Source organism: Neodiprion fabricii, chromosome 2, assembly GCF_021155785.1.
Source record: "Neodiprion fabricii isolate iyNeoFabr1 chromosome 2, iyNeoFabr1.1, whole genome shotgun sequence".
In the NCBI taxonomy this organism is placed as follows: Eukaryota; Metazoa; Arthropoda; class Insecta; order Hymenoptera; family Diprionidae; genus Neodiprion; species Neodiprion fabricii.
This window is the reverse complement of record NC_060240.1, coordinates 31,346,121-31,364,556: the sequence shown is the minus strand read 5'-3', so window position 1 is coordinate 31,364,556 and position 18,436 is coordinate 31,346,121. Positions and strand designations below refer to the sequence as shown.

Sequence of the window (18,436 nt, the reverse complement as noted above, 5' to 3'; positions counted from 1 at the left end):
CCGACGAATTCACGCGGCGGAAATCGCAAGACCAATATTTTTCTAAATACGCAAGTAGGTGTCTTTGCATTTTATGCGGACGTGAGTGACAATCGCAGCTTCGCAATGTGCAATTACTACGAACGGCACCCACCACTTTGGGGATTTCGGGGAATTTCGTGGAATTTCGGGGATCACCCATATATGGTATACGGGCTCGACGTGTTTGCGGACAGGAATTTCCGGGCGGCCTGCAGCTCGCTTCAAGTGTGACTATACCGGTTTTTCGTCTACGCTGCTCCTGAGCAGCTCTATTTACCTCTCACAAAGCTTGGATTAAAGTAAAGCCTCGGCTAAATCCTCAACTTTGATCTAATGGCCAAGACTTTAGTGTGACGCTGATTAGGGGCAACCGGCGCCCTTCTAAACGACGCGGTACCCCTGCTGGAACTTTCGCCAGAATTATTCTCAGGTCACTGCGGACACGACGGAAGAGCGAAGCGTAAAAAGGGTTAAATGGAGATTTATCGAATCAGCTGTGCATTATTTTCCTTTCCGTGCCATTATGGTCTGTCGGAATATATCAATTTTATTATTGTTACAATTATTCTACTATCTTTAGAAGATTTGCGTGGTTCGTCGTTAGGGAAAAAGTTGCTGTAAGCGAAAGATTCTCATCTTCGAATTGGCGACGGTGTTTCTCTTGTGTCGCGATACTTGGGTGTGAAATCAATTTGTCATTCGGCAACTTTTTTACCAAAACGACGCTGTCATCTGGTTCGACGAAATGTTAAACTTTTTAAACATTGGTAAACTTTTGGAAAGTCGATGATTTCTTAGATGTTTTTCCTATTCTTTAGAGAGTTTGATTTATTGGCAGGATCTTGCTAAGCGTTTGAAAAAGTCTCCGTGTAGTTAGAATTGAGAACAGTGAACAAACGACTGAACTTGAACGATTCCTCTGAATTCAATGAATCGTAAAATTTCCAAAACCATTATCACCCTGAATTCGAAAATATTTTTAAACGAATCAACAACTTCCACGATCTCCGAAGGGGATCCTGACGCAAGAAAACGTAACCCTCCCTCCTTCCTTCGTTCCACAACTCGGTTTTAGAAATTGATTATTGTAAAAACGAATGTGAAAAATTCGCCCGCCTCGTGTAAACGGAAAAGACGAAAGTGTGAAATTTTGATTAAAACGCATGGCGTGCAAGTTGAACCCTGCAAGCTGCGTGTCCGCTGACCGCGGCGAGTCTTGCGTGCTTTGGGTTGCTGACCCGGCCAGCGGTTCGAAGAGCGTTACGGTATCTTTGCACGTACGTACGTTCGTATCTTCGGTATGTGTTCGTACAACGTTGGAAAATTCAATTCCCGCCCGTGCTCGGTCCGTAAAGTAGATATCATATACACGTAATGGCGAAGGCCGAGGCTCTGGTCGAGAGCAGCGCGAGTAGGTACTTTGCTAATCCCTTGGTTTCACCCGTTTCGACGATGCGTATAGCGCACAGGTAACTATATTACCGCGAGCTTAATGCACGCGTCACACTCAAACTCACCCGGTGCTAAAGCTCTGTGTCCGCAAACTGAACGGCCAGCCTCGCCTGCCCTTTCGCCTCTCCCCACCCCCCCCCGAGAATTATTATTAATTCGTGCCACAAAGTGGGTTGAGTGTGGAAATAAAAGTTTCATTAAAATAATGCAAGAATTGTGTTCAAAGTAACAAGAAGTCGGAGGAGGGATAAGAAGGAAATAATGATAATGACGATGATGATGATGATAATAATAATAACAATGATGATTATAATGATAATGATGATGATGATGATAATAATAATAATAATAATAATGATGATGATAAGTCGAAACGAAACCCTTGCCTCGAAATTTGGAAACGTTGTGGAATTTCTTTTTTCACCTCGCTTTGATGTCCCACTACCAGAATTTCTGGTTTAATTTTGGCTACGTAGTAAAACGAATCGCGCGGAGATACGACGCGTGTTTCTTGTTTATCCTGGCTGAATTCCGTGCTTGAGTGCCTACCTGCGCTGCCTCCTTTATAATCTCGGAGAATCGTGCTCGAAACAGTGGCACTTCGCAGGTCGTATAATTTGAAAGTACATACCTCAAAGAGGAATGCGGTACATTGTGCAGACTACGGACTAAAGTCTTTTGCGCAGGGTCGTAAATCACTCGACACCAATATGACGCCGCCTTTTCATCTATTCTCCCCTTGTACGTATCAGCATTCTCCGAAATACTTTATTCACTTTACTTTTTGGCTATCTCAGAATTCAAACATGTTGGTACACGCGTATGTTTCATGTACCCGATACTCTCGCAGAACCCCAAGAGATGTGAGTATTTCACAAGTATACCTCTGCAGGCGAGTTAAATAACGTTGAACTTTTATTTTCCCTGATAATCGTTGTCACGCCGAGTTTATCCCGCAAGCTTCGTACGACAATTATCATCAAGAAAAATTCGACGCGGTAGATGTAAAAAAAAATACAGTCATAGCTTGTGACGTAATTCCCTGGAGGAGACGAGAAGATTTTCCGAAGGGCTTACTCGCAGTTCCAAGTTTGCCTGTATATATCGGAGCTAGCCGTTAATACCTTGATCAGGAATTTTTATGGCGCAATTTGTCTCCGTTGATTACGAGCCGCGATTGCGCAATGCAGGGTTGTGTTTTAGGTGCGGTAACTCGATTGTGGTCTCCCGTTGATTGTACGTTAATTAACCTTGTCAAAGTTAATGGAGGGTTTGCGTGGAGAAGGATTCAACCTGGAGCGCAACACGGAAAGCCATACCTTGTTTGTACAACGACTGAACTGCGCAACGCGTATAAATCGGCATGTGAACACGTGCGTACGACTCACATGATATTTGTATATTTTTCCGGGGAGGGTGAAAAATCCAGGCACGCAATATCTTCTCTTCACAAAATAAATAACAAAGCGAGATTTTTCGGCTATCGTTATATCGCAAAAACGGTCCGCAGCGTCGAGAACTCGTATAACATGTGCGACGTACCATCCATTCGCGGTTTCATGAATATGGATGACAATTCCGTTTCCTAGTTAAGGCGAGAGATGATCGTTGCAGCCTTTGTTATACGGGTATCGTGTGTGAGCCCGTGATCAAACGTCACTGTGTGCAGTGTTGCAGATACACAAGTGCAGCAGTTTCCATTTGGAACCAGGGTTGGGAAGCAGCAAAGTCTGCAAGCTTGCTGCAGCAGCGACGCGTCGGAGCTGAACTGCGGGCGAAATGTGTTTACGTCAGTTTCCCCCAATCCTTTGCAAGGAACTGTTCAGTTTGATTATACGAGAGCGGTCTCTCTCACTCTCTCTCTCTCTCTTTCTCTCTCTCTCCTCGCAACACTTCGCCGAGAATCAGAGCGAGCAAATAGACCAAACAATGTTTAATCTATTCCTTTGTTCGTTACTCTCTGGAATTAAAATTAGCTCAACTACGAAGTCTGCGCATAAACAATCGTCACGTCTCCCCTCGAATAATATATTTGCGTCCGTGACAATTATCAGCTTACACTTGTCGTCTGCCTGCGTGGTGATTCCACTTTACCATTTTCAGCATCGAGTTTTCAATATTAGCGAAAGCTTTTTCACCTCTCGTACGTTCTCTACTGTATTTTCCAAGTTTCATTTCGCGCCCGTGGCAACAATGCATATATACGTATGTATCTTATTGCTGGGTTCATGGAAAGTCTGCGTCTGCAGACGACAATATCGTTATTGGCATTATCGAAGCATATATTGCCGCCTGTCGGAATATCTGCGAGAGATGTTACAAAGCTCTTTACCTCTCGTTACGTATACGGTATACATATGTATCCGTGGGGGAGGGACGCATTAGTCGAGGTTGTGTCAGCCAGCCTTGATGCAGCGATGCGTGCGAAATCTGCATATCAAAGCCAGCTCCATCCTCGAATCTGTTTTCACTCTGCCTCGCTTCGCCTCCCTTCGCCACCCTTCCCTTCAAGACACAGTCTTCGGCATACGCGTATGTGTGTACAGGTATATGCATGCATACTCCTGAAACTGGCAACGGGATGTATACGATACGCGGGACGCGAGAGCGAACAATTTTTCCAACTTCATTTCAATCCCCAGCCCTCTATGCGTCTTTATTCAGCCTGAGACGGTGGACTGTTTTGAAACTCATCATCGCGAGACAATTGGTAGTAGCGTAATTTTCAAGTCACAGCCAATGCTGGTGGCGATTTTGAAATTCCATCTAAATTATCGACTGGCCGAAAACCATGCTTCGTTTCTTTACCAGACAGTTGGAAATAAAAAGTTTGGGTGATTTGGAGGGGTCGTGAAAAACACACACATTCCCATCCCCACAGCGCGTAGGTACGTGCCCAGAGAAAGGGATAAAATAGTGGTAATTAACAGTGGAGTGCGTAGAGACAATTAATAGCCGTGGTTGACGAAACACCGAGACCGAGGGGAGCGGCCCATTAGCAGTGATTTGCGAGGCGAAATATAAGCGAGGAAGCGCGAGCGACACGCAAACCGTCGCCGTCAGCAATTTGCTATCAAGAATTTCCAGGCTACGCAACCCTGGAGTTGAGGAGCCTTCCTGCTTGCGTTACTCCTTTGCGGCAAAGCTCCGCAAGCTCGCTCTACTGTACTTGAGTGGGTAAAAAGTTGATACGATTCATCCGTGAAAGTTGAAATGAGAGAGTTCGCTTTGCCGTGGGAAGAATTTGTATTCCGTGGTGAAACTTTTGCGTGTATCGAATCGCGGATAGAAATCTCGGACGAATTTAATCCCTGCACTTGCACCGTAGGTACCTGAAAGTGACTCTCTGCGGAGTGAAGGGGCCGTTTCGCCATAGCGGCTTGGGTTATTGTTGGCCTGCGAATAGCGGGTTCGGATTCGATTTCTTTGCGTCACGTGCTCCCGTAATAGTCGCCTATCGGGTAGGGTCTCGCATTGGTGGGCGAGCCGAACTTTGGCCATTTACGAAAAACAAGCTTCATCGAGTGGAGGCGAAAAGACGAGGAGAGGAAAAATATAAGGATCAGCCTGCAGAGCCGCGAGGGAACGATGCGTGCACTTTCTCATTCAGGAATATTACTTTTTATTGCTTTTCTTTACTCTCTTCTTTTACCTCTTACGCTACCATCAGCCACGTAACTATCCCTCGCGTAACATGTTTCGGGATCCAACGTTTCAATTAGATGACAAATTAATACGTCATTTAATCCAGGCATCCTATCCAAAGTTTTGGACTCCGTTAAGTAACGCAGAGAAATGAATCGGTACCTTCGTCGTCTTTTTTGTTATTAAGGGATATCATTTTCTCTACTGTCGGAGACTGGCATTTGTTGAAAACTTACAGATTACTAGGATTGTCATCTTATAATCAAGCGATGCCACAGAAATTCAGAGAAAAAATAAAGAGTAAAATATCCCAGGAACAGTATTTAAAGAAATACCACGAAATTTGTGCGCTCTTTCTAGCAAAGTTACATCTATACAGCGTGTCGAATAATTGATTCCGGAATTTTTCAGAATCCATGTAGTTCGACCACCTCGCTGACATCTCTCCGGTATTGATGACGTCACATCCGTCACCCGCATCATTTCGCCGAGTCTCACCTGAATCCAGCGACTGGTAAGTCTTTTGCAACGCTTAGTAATTAGCTAGTTGTTTGTACTTCCGGATTTGTTCACCCCCCCCCCCCCATAGGTTCGTAATCACACCGAATAACAAAACTACCACAGCCTTGTAGTAGGAAAACGATGCGCTATTCATACTCTCCCTTTTTGCGTATCACAATATGCCATTCAACTTTTTTTGTAGAGCAATTTCGCGATTTTTATAAGTAACGCTTATAAAGCCAGCGTCTAAGATCACTCTCGGTAACTTTGTTCATTAAAAAGTTGAACGTTTCGCTTCCAAACACACTTAGTCGGCGTAAATTACAAAGACATCGAAGATATTGTAAATGCTTTAATCCGCGTATATTCATCCAAGATGTTTCAATACGTCATTGATTTACTCAACTACACGGAATTGCCGAGGAATCTTATACTTTTATCCGTGATTTAATTTACAATCGAAATCGAAAAATGTGTAATTCACTTAATCCACGGTTCCAAGCTCTTCCGCGTCTTCTTTCAATTCGAAACAAAGTTAATATGTATTCTTACGTCTGTGTTTTAACCAGAGATGAATCCGCGGGAACTTTTTAATCATCCTTTAATTTCATTAGCCCTTCAGCGGGAGTTTTCTTCTCTTCTCTTCTCTTCTCTTCGCCCCCTCTCTTTACCCGAGATAACTTTCGGATTCTCCTTACATTCTTTGATACTCCAGCGCACCTTAGAATACGGATTAGTATTCTTTGTTCACCGCGTTCGCTACCTGACAGCTTCAATTTACCCACACAGATGATATATACGTCGGCATGTATTTCAAAGTCTTATGCACAGCTATACGTCTTTACCTTGCCCCGTATCAAGTCTCATCTGTTCTCACCTCACAGGGGCTCTAAACCGGCTCATTGTCAATCAAGACTTTTCCCGTCCAGCTAAGTGATAAAGGAATATTACTGTTCAAATACCATTTTATTTAACGAAGAGCGATTTGGATGTTGGATGTTTCATAAATTCGAACTTTGCAATGACAAGTGAGTGGCGTTTGTGATTGGCGGAATAAGTTGTTCAAATTTACTCCGTACATTTCGACGGAGAGAAAAACGAGAAGAATTTGGATCTTTGACAAAAATATTTCGTGTCTGACGTATACTTCTCGGCTAGAGGAATATTTTACCAAGCTTGTGAAATTTCCGAGGAACCTTGACACGAAAAACTCTGTCGCTGGATTCTTTGCCGGATAAATATATTATTAGTTTCTTAAGCACGTAGGATATTCAACGTATAACGCGATACTCCGAACGTGCAGTCTCGCGTGTGTTATTCGGTTGATACAAAAACGTTTATACAACGGGACATAAAAATAAAGTTGGAGAGTTATGCTCATTGCGCTTTCGGGAGTGGTTTCGGAACGTGTGCCCGACATCGGGTTTTGAGAATAGGCGATTACCAGACTCACGGCGAAAATCGAGCTTGTTAAACCTTGATTATGCGAATACGGTGAAGTTCACCGAAACGATAACGCCGCCTCGTGATGCAAAAAGTCGTCGGCCCGTGAATTTTAGAGGTTTAACTTATCCCTGGGCTTTGTTTTAGCTACTGGGATTTTTGAAATGAGAAAAATTTCGGCCGGATACTCGGCGGGCTGTTTTAGAACCCGGCGTTACAGACAACGTGGTAGTATATAGGTATATTCTTATATTGAGGCGTATTTGCCGAGGTGAGTGGGAATCGGTTTTCCGATCAATTTTCAGATCGCAGAGGTCACGTGCCTCGAGTGCCTGAGTGTTCCTTGAGACATCTCGGGGAGGTGAGAAAGTGGTGCATTCATTTTCGAGCACTTGAATTGAAAAGTGAGAAACGAATGTAAGTATTTGCTAAGGTTATCGGAAGGCTGCCGTTTTTTAAAAGAGGCTTTCCAGGTTCATTGCCAGGGCTTTTATCGTCTTGAATAAAAATCAAGAACTCCCTCGTACATTTATACCCGTTATACCCAAAAGCGAGTACGTGTGTATATGTATAATACAGGCAAGGATCGAGACCCGCCTCGTCTTTCTCCTTCGCCTTCTCAAACTTGAGATATTCTGCTTGTATCGCGATTGCATAAAAAATAAGACTTTTTCAGGGAATATAAATCGTGCTGGGGGAAACAAAGATGGAGAAAAAAAAATTGCTGTCCCCTCGCCTTGACTTACTTATATGTTAAGTGTGTCCTTGTAATATAATTGCAAAACAGATGTAAAAATTTACGTCACCAGGTTGCGCCTGGTTTCTAAAATTTTTTCACCTCGGTTTCGTTGCTTTTTCATTCTTGCACGAATCTCTCGCATGTTCTTTTTCTCGTTTTCTTCCACCATAATAGACAATAATTCTGAACCGGCGATGATGCAGAGCGAGAAAAGTTACCGAGTTCGAATAGCCGTATGAAACGATTAAAAGGTGTGACTTGTAGAAAGAATCGCCTTTATAATATCCTGCCCTAAGGAGTTGTAGCCACTGCTCGGTTGTTCGTGAATAGTTTGGATGGAGCCAGATTAAGGAAGTCGGTGTAGGAAAGGAAATTAAAAAGCGAAACGGTTCTTCGATAATGAAGAATGATGCTAGAACGAGGAAGACCGAGAGGGTAATTTATGAATTTCACGAACACCACAGCTGTTCCCTTCATTTCCTCAATAAATCCGCTACTTGTAACCTTCTGCTAAATATATGATACATATAATCCATTTAGTGGAATCCCGTTCAAACGGCACATCTCTCAGGCAAATAAGGAAATGAACACGTAGGTATAAACAAACAAAACACAATAATTGTTCAATTGATAAAACCAGTTATCGCATATCCGACGAAACGGATCGCGGCGGGTTTGATTTAGGGACGGAACCGGTCAATTGAGCCTTGAACAATAAAGACAATAGGCATTTTTCGTATATTGTGCGGTAGGGGGGTATTTAATTGCTTTCTTCCATTTATCAAGGCGAGCCCCGAGGGCTCGTGGCGCCGCAAGCTGACGTCACATCCGTCCGCCAACGCCCCTAATCCCGATGAAAGATGACTAGCCCACAGATATTAATTTGTATACGTATTGTATAATATACAATATACATGTATATGTTGTACGTAAATGATCGCGGGAATGGAAGTTTGTCGTTTAGAAACAGTCGGTGATCTCGCTTATATCTACTTTCATTTCAACCGGAAACTATATTTCCCACAATCGGATTAAATTACGTCAGACAATTGTATTGCGTTAAAATTGATGTATGCTAAAGACATCTAAACGCATTGTACGATGTTTGTATTGATGAATTTAATTGTTCACGCGAGATGCTGACGTTTTATAAAAAATTCAAACTCCTTCGTGTGAACCCGGAATTTTTTCATGAATCAAGATTGAATTGATGCGCGGGGCAATTCCATTAATTAATTATCACGAAGAGTGGATATAACCACCCACAGCTACACACGTCGGGTAAACTGTACGATGTATTTGGTGTAATAGAGGAGGCAGGGGGCGGCAGGATGGAGGTGAACGGCGAGAGAGAAATAGAGAACGAAGAGAAGTTAGGGAATAAGGGATCACGTGATGTAATCCATCACTCTGACGAGCGTGTTACACCCCTGGTCGTATATACGGACGAGGCGATAAGGAAAACGCAGGTGGCGTACGACGAAACGTTGGGGGGGATTTATAAAAATGATAAAAAAAAAAGTAAAATAAAATAAATAAAAACAAAAATAAGAACAACAGCAAAAAACAGTAGAAGAAAATGGTAAATTTAGAAATAAAAATTCTCCTCTAAACCCGCCAGCTCTGAAAAGAATTTATTCTGTTTTTTTCACCCTTGATGTTATTCAAACGCGATTTACAATTCAGCACCAGATTTTTCATTTTTTTTTCCTTGTCTCTGTTTGAAATTTAATTTATTTTGTCTCGTTCGATGCATAAATTCAGCGGTTTCTCGCTGTTGCGATTAGCTTTTATAATTATAGGTACAAATGCCGACGTTGCGGATATAATACTGTACATGCATATTGTATATTCGTTTCTACTTGCCGCATATCGAGGCAGATGCCTTTGGTGGAGGTTGCGGATATTGACGGGTGGTATTCAGTTCTGCCTCGAGCATTCGGGGGCTGGTTTCAATTCCCCCGAGGTACAAGCATATAAGTGAAGTTATGGGGGCAGGTAACCAACCATAGAGGACTTCAAAGTCCCATTATCATCACAAGGCATGGCTAATGGCCCTCAAGACAATGCCGGGTTTTTAATGCCTCGTCGAGAGTAGCTCGCTGCTACGCTACAGGAAACCCACGGACCCGATTTTTACATCTAATATTCAGGCTCTCTGTAAGCGCGGTGAAAGGAAAGAGTGGACGAAAAAGTTGCAGAGAATGTCACTAACGTTAGTGACAGTGCTAATTTGCCACGTTTTGGTTCCGATGGAAATGCCACGTTCACCCGCTGACGTCGATGGAAAAATGTATGATTTTTGCAAGGATGAAAAGTGAAGATAAAGTGAGAGAGAGAGAGAGAGAGAGAGAGATCGATCGATTTATTGATTGATTGATTAATTGATAAAGGTTTCTTAATGCCCGTAGTTCAACAAATGCGTAGCAATAATGGCTACAAGATGTACAAAATATGAGAGATAGAGATAGAGAGAAAGAGGTAAGGGAAAAAATTTGTCATCGGGCAGCCAAAGACGGTCTAGGGTCGAGATATTGAATTTTTAAAACTGCAGCGCACTTACTCACCCCAGGACGAAAACAGGCAGACTGGAAAACCGCAAGTAGTCAATGCCGGTGCTGATAGACGGCCGGCTGCGCCCGCCATCCAACTTTTCGCCAGCAGAAGGGCGAAGCACCGCCTGAGTGGAGGGTGGAAAAAAATTCGGTATCCACCTTCTCGCTAATGGAAGGAACATGAAAATAAATAAATGAGAATAGAGGGCGGGAGGGAATTCTCTGCTCGTTCGCAAAGGGTTCGATGCAAAGAACACCGCTTGGATTGAAGTAAGGAGTGAAAGGAAAAGGGTTTTCTCGAACGCGGAACTACGACGCGACACGTCATTGAGAGATCACCTCGATTATCAGCCGTTAAATTAAGTTCTGGAACTGAAATGCTCGGACAGCCGTGTTGCGGTTAACTCTTGACGTATACAACGGCTTTCTCCCACTGTGTGTGGGTATTAGGATACGATGTGGTTGACAGGAGGGTAACAAACGATTCTACCCGTTATATCTCTCGCCCTGCTCGGAGATATACGCCTTTCAAACTGTTACGACGCGTGATTTGGGTAGGTGAAATAGTTAAACAGTAACTCCCGGTAGTTCGCGGAATCGGCTGAAATTTTCCTCTTAACCAAAATATTTCGACCGACAACTTTTCAACATCGAGCCCTACGTAGCTCTATTCTGCATTAGATATTAATATCTTACTTTTCACGGTGTAACGGAAGAAAATTGATTTTTTTCTCAGTCGACACCGTCCATCGAGCATGATTATTCCGTTGAAAAAGTGCGAATGATTATTTTACAACACAGAAAGATTCAAACATTGAATTGATTTTGGACGACGCTTGTACCGAAATATCACGGAAAGGATGATAAACTCGGGGAAAACTTGAAAGCCGAAATATTATTCAATTTGCGTCGATCCCGAGCCGAGCTTCGCACTTGTCGTTTAAGAAACCATCAGTTTCGAAATATAATTGCAAAAGTTAAATGCACCTTTCGTGTTCAATCCCGTTATCAGAATACCTTCGCAACTATTTCGGGGCTCAAGACTAAAGTGTGAAAGGAGGTCCTGTAGACGGATCAAAATTAACCGTTATTACCGTCAAGCTCCTGAATTATATTTTAACCGTAAGTATCTGATATAGGAAACGGGACGTCAGAAGTAAAATACACCAATTTCGTCCGTCAACAAATCGTCTGAATACATATTTATTTCCGAACGGTTTCACCGAGCCTTCTATCATATTATCCTTCGCGATTTTCGCTGAGTGGTGATTATTTCGAACAATCCACTTCTATCTGCACCTGAAACGCTCCGCGTACACTGACTTCCGGAGTATTATATCAACGCTCGCAGAGAGATAGCGTTTAAATCCATCTCAAGAAAGGCATAAACTGTTTCGTATACGTTTACACACTTGCAGGTATCCAATCTTGTGAATATGCAAATCTTGAAGAAATATCACCGAGCCAGACAGGTTATAATTTTTCTCATGAAATTCTTTACGGTATCCACGTTATCAAATATTCTGCACAGTTTCGCTATCGTTCTTCGACTATTTTCTATATCCTTACACGTATGAGCTTGCATACTCAAAGCTGGTTCACGTTCAACTTCGTAGAAATTTGTTCATTTCCAAACATCGCTGTATCGATTTGTCAATAAATGAAACTGAAATCACTTGGTCTACTTAATTCTCATTCATTTGCGGGTCGCGAGTATAAAATTCACGCGTGTCTCCACCTCCAACGAAATGGTTTTCGGATCAAGGCAAGGATAGCAGCGTGAAAATTCTTAAATACCGCAGTCGAACTCAGCTCGGGGCGTACGAAGGGACAATGGAAGGACGTAACCCGGAGATGTGCCGCTCCCGAGGGACTCTTATGTTTTAAACGGGATTCCGGAGTTTATAGGAGATTCCAGGCTGCCTTCCCATACCATTGGAGAATACCTAGGACCGGTAGTAACCTCTACTAACCAAGAACTGTGACGGTACCTTCCTAGAAACGACTATACTAAAACACGGGGCTTAGCGTGCGCGTCATAGAAGCGGTTTAACGTAAACCGGTCGCCGGGCTCTGGGAAAATATTGTCATTGTCGGGAAAAAAGATGAGCTTTGCAAATTGTCGAACGTAGAGAGATCGATGGCGGTCGAAGATACGAAGGTTCGTATATTCGCCGGGATTTTCGTCAGTCGGAAATCGAAATGCGGTGATCGGCTTGACTTTGAAGTTCCGAGCGTGAAGACCAAGGTAAGATATTTGTTGGTGAAATCTATAGCCGGACGTAGAATTTCGCCCGAATTCCTCCTAAATTTAATTAACCTCGCGGCCAGGATGGTTTGGCTCATACCGCGATACTGCACAGGGTAGAGATCCAGACCTTACCGGGAGTTTAGACTGGAGGGTTTAACCATTGGCCCAGTTGCCGATTGTTTCCCGCAATCGTCGAGAGGAAGATTTGTGGGTGATTGTTCGCCGGTCGAATGGTACTTCTAGTCACTGGCTCTCGGATACTCTGGCAGCTTCTCCAAACCTCCAACTGAGCTAAATTGCACTTTCCAGGTAAACGAGTGCAGGCTAGGTACCGATCTCTATCTAGTATTCCACCCCTCCGGGACGCGGCTTCAAATTTGAATCAAGCGGTAATTTAACTCCTGAATTAAGGGTGGGAAATTGAAAATAACGTTTATCTCAATTTAGACCGCGATCTCGTTCTCCAATTTCACGTCATTCGTATAATTCATACTTCGACCCTTGGAAAGTTGCGAATTTCACGACGACGAGATGGCTTCGAAAGAGCTTCCCTATCGATCGTTTTCGCTTTTAAGGAACAGTCTCGATAATCACGGATCGGTAAAGTATAAAAATTCGGAGGAAATTACCACGACAAAAAAATCTTTACGTTTCTGTCAGTCTTATTATTATTGTCTTTTTGTTTTACACATCATCTAAGTTTATCTTTCGGTTCTTGGCGTGTCTGTTACTTACAACCGTGCGAAGTGCAGGTTTGTACTCGCAGCTTTATGAGCCGAGTTCTTTTTACGGCACCATCCGCTATGTAAAGGCCTCCTTTAACGCTCTTCAATAAAATCGTAGTGTCGAAATGCAGGGAGTAAAAGAACTCGTATACGGCAGTGTCTGATTTACTTTGATTTTTTTTAATTCATCAAGATTCTCGGAGGAAAATTGATATAAACTAGATTTCCCGAGTTGATGGGGGAGACGCGAAAAAAAGAAATGAGCAAATAAATCGTGTTACGTCCTATACACCCCTTGCGTAATCTTTAGCACGGCCACGGTTGGTCGACCCTCGAAAAATATGCAAATCCGGCCACAATTCGCTGGTGCAAGGGTGTCTAATTCTCCTCTTATTCGACAGTTAAGTTCGCAAATTTTATACCTCGGTATTTAGAGCAGTAAAAGGCGCCCCGAGGCCCGCTTGAGACGGATCAAGTATTGGCCGTCGTTTCGGAGCTCCGTGGTTGGCGAAATATCGACGATACTTGCGAGGTGGTCTCTCCCTGTATTTCACTACATAATCGCATTTAATGGCCGATCAACCAGACTTTACTTTACCCCGGGGCTACGGGTGTGTCAGAGATTAGGAGATAATACGTTCACTTGAATGAAAATAAGGTTTACTCTACCAACAAATTATCCCGCCTTCTCCTTCGATAATAATCCTACTGAATAAATTTTCAGACTCTAATTACAATATCTCATACTATCCACGCATTTCTTGTAACCGGTTCACTTTTTCCGTTCTACTCAAAGTATTGAACGTCCGGTTAACTCGGAGCGGTAAACTGATGTTTGATCTTTCCATCAACGATCAGATGCGATATTCGGTACAACATTTTATACCCGTAATTTTAGATGCGAGCCGCTGCGTTTCGGTTGGCGAAAGCATTTATTATCGTGATCTATGAGGTCGGTATCTCTATCCGCGGTATCATTGGTTTAAATACAGGTTAGATAAACCTGTAGAAACGAACCTTTGCAGGGTAACATATTTCATCGGAAATTAGAGCCTTGCTGAAAGGCTACGATTACGACACTCGTCTTATCTATTGTTTGCTGCTGATGTTGCTGTTGCCACATGATATACAAGAATTTGAATTTACCGGGTGCTATTTATATCGGGATTTCAACTTCTGACGATGTACAGGTACTCAGGAATTTGGTAACTTATTCAAGGTAAATTAGAAATTCTTGTAAAATACACGACGTCTCCCAACGGTGACAAGATTGCTTAAACAATGATGAGGTTCAGTTGTGTTTTAAATATCTGATACAATCGTTAATTTTAAATCGAATCCCAATCGCTTACCATTTTTCTACAAGAAAGAATGTTATGTACAAAAAATAGTGAAATGTAGCCAATAACATTTTCAACGACAATTTTTGTCCACCATTAATAGCAATGTGTCATTTTTCTTACATCGTATAATTTCTTTTGTTTTACACGATAGTTTTGCATCGAGTCTCTTATCGTTGTTCGATCTGTTTTTGAAACCGAATGAAATTACGTACAATGAATTTCCCTTCCGTGTGTAGAACTTGGATAACGTTGTGCGGGATAGAGCGAGCGGTAATTTAGTTTTAGGAATCTATGAGCCGGGGTAGGGGTGTCCATGTTTGAAGGTAATCGGTTGAAATGAATTGAGCGTATGTACAAGCTTCGGTGGTACGGTAAAGTGAACACCCAGAAGCCGGAACCTGCAGGACCATTGAAACCGAATAGAGAGTCGCGATGCGAGCCATGGCGCGATGGCGCATCGACAAGCTCGCCGTTGCCGTATGTTATTATTTATAGCCCTGACCATGTAATCACTGAATTAGTAATTAAAATTTACGACCGTCAATGGATTTCAGAGAATTTATTGACTGCAACGAGTCTAGTTATCCCGGATATGAGCCCTCGTAATTAAAAAAATACCTAGACGGTCGGAAAGTAAACATAACGCAATATCAGTATAATAATAATAATAATAATAATAGTAGGTTACCATCATATTGTACATGCGTTATAAATTGTGCAAGATCGATAGTCAACAATCGATTATATTCGACGAGAAAGGCTTCCCTTTGAATGTCAAATGTCAGGGATTTCAGAATCCACACTTCGGTCATTGTCAATACGGACTACGAAGTTGATGGAAGTCAATTGTCACGTTGTTCGTAAAGTTGGCAACGTTCATTGGGCAGATTTTCACCGTGCGTTTCATTCCCGTAAAGTGTTTGCTGCCGGTTCCCGCAGTCTAGCGTAGACAGCAAGGCTCTCGAAATGGCCGTTGGGTATAAAGGTACCTATATCGGAGAAGGGCGCGGAGGGTGAATGGGTGGGTTGGTGGGGCACTGCAGGCACCGAGGCGGAGCGGAGTCGGGTAGGAAATTGACTCGGAAGTCATTTCGCTGAGGAGACTTGATTTCCCATTCGCTAATTACGTCACAATTACTCGACATTTGTGTAAGTTAAAAATCAAATTTCACGGCTCTCTCGCAGGGCGCGCTCGCTCCCTGTATCCATTATAACCGGGGGCGAGCCGTGGACCAAGAATCGTGTCGAATATCCGGCTCTTTGTCTCACGGTGGTAAAATATAAAAAATAACGTAAAGTACAACTCGACGTTTGAGCACCGAAGACTCGTTGGGTTCTGCTGGCGTCGATGCAGATCGATGCAATGTAATATTGACGATGGTTTCAGGGATTTTCCGTCAATCCAACCGGCGCACGAACGAAATAATGAAAAAATGTTTAAAACCGAAAGGCGGTATTGGTCGGAATGAAAGCATCGGAGAAATAATAATCGGATTGTCAGATGAACCGCATGGTTCGTTTGCCGCGTACGTCCATTAAAACCAGTCCCTCTGTACCGAGTGAATTAGATTTTGTTGGATTGTCCATTCTCTGCACATACGTGTATACACGGAGATACAAAAGTTACTTCACCGTTATGGTTAGCTTAGTGTTTTCAAACGGGCCTTTTTACCTCCGAGGGATTCCTCGATAACAACCCATAAACAATGCATATCGCATGTACGCCGTGTATAATACAAAGTGTTTCCATACCAATATCCGATTTTCCCAACTCGCGGGTATTCTTTCATAAATGATGACGCAAGAAGAGAAAGAGAAAAAGAAGAGGAACAAAAGAAAAAAATCGTGAACGAAAGAGAGAAGGATAATCACTTTGGGAATTTTATCACGATGTTATTACCAGTGGTCAGGATCCTCCGACTTTTACAAATAAATTTTATTAAATCCGGTTTTCCTCCTAAATCACGAGCCTCGTGTACCACGACGATACGCGTGTGTAATCTGTACGCGTACATCTCTGCAGAGATATTATTTGAAAAAAATCCATTCTTCACAGGAGTAATAACGATAATTTGGAATTTTAATTAATTCACAATTGCCTTTTACCCACCGCCACGCTTGTTCGCGGAATTGGGAATCGGGGCGAAGTATCAAGTCGTTTGATTATTTCTTGTTCGCACGATATAAATACGTATTACGTTATTTCGGATTAGGTAGCTGACGGCGGGCACGAATAAACTTTACGTATTTATACAGGTATGGATTATACGCGTACATCCAGTTTCAGATCAAATTCTAACATAATTTTCAAACGAATTTCACGCACGAGGTTCTGCTCGGCTTAGAACTTGGCTGTAACTGATTTGCAACGCAAATCAACTCCTTCGACAAACCTTTAAATTACCTTCTAAACTTACGTCGTTGAACCGCGGAAAATTACAACCAATCGTCAGTGTTGATTTAAATCTCGGTCTCACTTACTCCCGAACTCACGCCTTCTCGGATAAAAGAATGAAGGATAATTTTTTTCATTTGACAAATAGTGCGGGTGTCTCGTTTTTGGTAGTTTTCAGTTTGTATCTCGAGTCGACTATACGTGAGTACTTGAGTAAGTGAGTGAACCTTGGATTCTTCGCGATAGCTGAATATTTGGAAGGGCTATATCCGAAATGGATTATGGTTAAGCGGGGTTGTTTTGAGGGGCGAGGCATAGCGGCAGGTCTTAGTCGTTCCTGCTATCTATGCAAATGTAGAGCTGCTACTCTCATGCTCTGTTATTACCAACATTATCGTTTTACCAGCTGATCTGAGATACGCGGAAACTCCGAGAATGCGAACCGGGGTTGAGGGTTCCCCAGGCTTCCGAGTCAGAAGTGTTCCCTGCACTCCTTTCACGTTTACCCGTGTACATATAGGTGTGGACTCTCTTTCAAATCTACGAGCCATCTTCTCCGAAGCGAAACTGGGTCGGGTACAGGTATAATAAGAGTTTGCCAAGCTCTTGAATTTCTTTCCAAATTAACGATCTGACATTTTTTTTTTTTTTTGTCATCCGTTAAGAAACGGCGTACGGCACAAGCGCATCTTTATTCTATTAAATAAAACACGACCTACCTGCACCCGCTGCAGCTTTGCCCTCGGGTTTATTAATTCTTCTACTCTCTCTCCCTCTCTTTCTCTCTCTGTCTCTCTCTCTCTCTCTCTCTCTCTCTCTCTCTCTCTCTCTCTCTCTCTCTCCCCGGCGTATCGTCGGGCTCCTCCCAGTCTCGGGAAAGCGAACGGGGGGCGTAGATGGATCGCAAATTTGCGTGTTGCTTCTCTTAATTACAATCTCCCGCCGCCTCGCCTAACCCCTGACACGCGTGGCGCCCCGACGCACACCCAGCATCGGTCTTTCACCCGCATTATAAACTTTTAATCACATCGGACGGGGGAAAAAGTTTCTTGTAGCCGGGGGTTCAAGCCATCCGACGAAAAATAAATACCTTACGGTGTATTTCTCTGATCGTAAAAATTTTGGGGGGAGATAGTTAAGGCGAGTGATCTGACTTGAAAATTTCGGACCGTTTTCCCTGCTCGAGGACTCGGGGTTATTTTTCTATGTTATACGAGGGTCGTACGCCATATGATAAATCATATTTTATTCGACGCGAATGTGCGTGCAGTGCGTCACGAGAAACGGCGTAACATTTTTACGCCCTTTATACAACGTTTGTTACACGCGTGCGTATATTCCAGTCAGTTTTATCTATCGTCCCGAG

At 43.0% G+C, this 18,436-nt stretch overlaps 1 protein-coding gene across 1 annotated transcript in view; it reads left to right on the top strand.

The window, feature by feature from the left end:
• Positions 1 to 5,607: 5,607 nt before the first annotated feature.
• The window catches only part of LOC124176683 (leucine-rich repeats and immunoglobulin-like domains protein 1), a 308,596-nt gene continuing 295,767 nt past the window's right edge, over positions 5,608 to 18,436 (top strand). Inside the window, exon 1 of the mRNA XM_046558264.1 lies at positions 5,608 to 5,632. The gene's annotated coding sequence lies outside the window, so the exon portion shown is untranslated. The remainder of the gene's footprint in view (positions 5,633 to 18,436) is intronic.